This window comes from Budorcas taxicolor, chromosome 7 (assembly GCF_023091745.1).
Source record: "Budorcas taxicolor isolate Tak-1 chromosome 7, Takin1.1, whole genome shotgun sequence".
NCBI lineage: Eukaryota > Metazoa > Chordata > Mammalia > Artiodactyla > Bovidae > Budorcas > Budorcas taxicolor.
Genome location: NC_068916.1, coordinates 42,412,654 through 42,415,018, shown reverse-complemented (window position 1 = coordinate 42,415,018; position 2,365 = coordinate 42,412,654). Strand labels below are relative to the sequence as shown.

The window sequence follows — 2,365 nt, the reverse complement described above, 5'->3', positions numbered from 1 at the left end:
GCAAGGTTCAGGAGTGGGTTGCCATGCCCTCCTCCAGGGGCTCTTCAACACAGGAATTGAACCCACATCTCTTATGTCTTCTGCACTAGCAGGTGGGTTCTTTATCACTAGGACCACCCAGAAAGCCCAAATGTGGCCTGGCCCTCTTCAAATTTTCTCCTGTAAACAGGAACTGACTATCCTTCTGAATACATTTTTAACAGACTGTAGTAGACATGGAAAATTGTGTTTAACCTTTCCACAAATGGTGATTGATTATGATGGAAGAAATTTTTACACATTGGGGTTTGAGATAGTCATCCTACTCACCACATTATAATGGCTGTTTTAAAGCTTTTGGCTTGTCACTCGATAAATCATTGACTGCTTTCTGTGTCAATAAGCTTAGCACTACACCATCATTTGTAGGGCTTCCCTGGTGGCTCAGATGGTAAAGAATCCGCCTGCAATGTGGGAGACCCAGATTCGATCCCTGGGTCAGGAAGATCCCCTGGAGAAGGGAATGGCAACCCACTCCAGTATTCTTGCCTGGAGAATTCCACGGATAGCGGAGTCTGGTGGGGTACAGTCCATGGGGTTGCAGCAACAAACACAACAACATTTGCAATATCTGAGAGGTATCCCATTATTCATTTAACAATGATTGTTTTAAAAATCCCTCAGTGAATGAATTGCATTTAGATTTTTTTCAACGTTTCTCGTATAAAAACAATACTTTCGGAGGGTCGCCCTTTGGCCTGAGTAGACTAAGACAATGCTATGTGGGTTGGGTGGGCGGCTGGGGGATTGGGCTGGAGAGGAAACAGTAAATTGGGAAGAGGACGGACGGGGCAGCCTGGGCGCTTGAACCAGCGTAGGGAGGGTTGACGACTGCAAGACCCGAGCAGCATCATCCTTTATACCAGAAAGCTGGCGGGCACTATGGGGGAAAAACAAAACAAGAAGAAAGTGGAGGAGGTGCTAGAAGAAGAGGAAGAAGAATATGTGGTGGAAAAAGTTCTAGACCGTCGAGTGGTAAAGGGCAAAGTGGAGTATCTCCTAAAGTGGAAGGGGTTCTCACATGAGGATAACACACGGGAACCAGAAGAGAACCTGGATTGCCCTGACCATTGCTGAGTTTCTGCAGTCACAGAAAACAGCACACGAGACAGATAAATCAGAGGGAGGCAAGCGCAAAGCTGATTCTGATTCGGAAGATAAGGGGGAGGAGAGCAAACCAAAGAAGAAGAAAGAAGAGTCAGAAAAGCCACGACGCTTTGCCCGGGTTTGGAACCAGAGCGGATTATTGGAGCTACGGACTCCAGTGGAGAACTCATGCTCCTAATGAAATGGAAGAACTCTGATGAGGCTGATCTGGTCCCTGCCAAGGAAGCCAATGTCAAGTGCCCGCAGGTTGTTATATCCTTCTATGAGGAAAGGCTGACGTGGCATTCTTACCCCTCAGAGGATGATGACAAAAAAGATGATAAGAATTAACTTTCTTGAATACCAGCCCCTGTCACATCTGACTGTGGGTTTCAAGTGGGGAAAGAAGGAGTTCTCCTTGTCTTGACACCATGAAGGTCACTTGAGAAGATGTCCTTTGAAGAGCCAGTATAGTTTCTGTGCCCTACAGCAGCCCAGGGCTTCAAAGCCGCTCCATGCTGTTTGCACACCCATCCTGGTGGAGGGGAAGGAGGGTCAGTGTTTCAAGGCAACCCGTTCTGAACTTTGCTGGAAAAAAAAAAGCAAAGGGCCTTCTATGAAGGACAAAACGTAGAATGGGATGTGGGAGAGCAAAAGACACTGTAGATCTTCAAAGAGCATCTCCACAACCCACACAGCCTTCTTCCCGATAGGGTTAACTCTGCATTTTTACAGCGCAGCATGTGTGTAGTTTTTGGCTATTACTGGTGTATTATTTGGGGTGGGTGGGGTGGGGTGGGAAAGAAGGGAGATGGGTTAGGATCATTTTTGTTAAAATTTGGGGAAACGGTGAAACAAAGGAAAGAACAACTAATGATGATTGGGTTCAGTGTCCAGAATATTGTATCCTTTCAAAAAATGTCATTGGCAACCTAAATGAGGACTGTGAGAGACTGTTTAAAAGCTGTGAATGCCTGAAACTTAGAAGCCAAGGTATTCCCCTGCCTGAGCTTAATGCTGTTCCCAACAAAGGAATAAGGAACTACCAAAGCTGCCATTTGGGAAATGGAAACTGGTTGAGGAGGAAAAGTCTTATTGGAGTGTATACACAGGCAGATCATTCTGTCTTAGAGGTGCTACTCATGAAACTGACAAGAAGACCCTTTCATTTCCTATTGTGAAGTTACAAATATCAGCTTCTCCATCCAAGCCACTGGTGAAGTATTTCAGGAAGGGCAGA

At 45.8% G+C, this 2,365-nt stretch overlaps 1 pseudogene; it reads left to right on the top strand.

The window, feature by feature from the left end:
• Positions 1 to 894: 894 nt before the first annotated feature.
• LOC128051580 (chromobox protein homolog 1-like) lies at positions 895 to 1,476 on the top strand (annotated as a pseudogene).
• Positions 1,477 to 2,365: the final 889 nt, after the last annotated feature.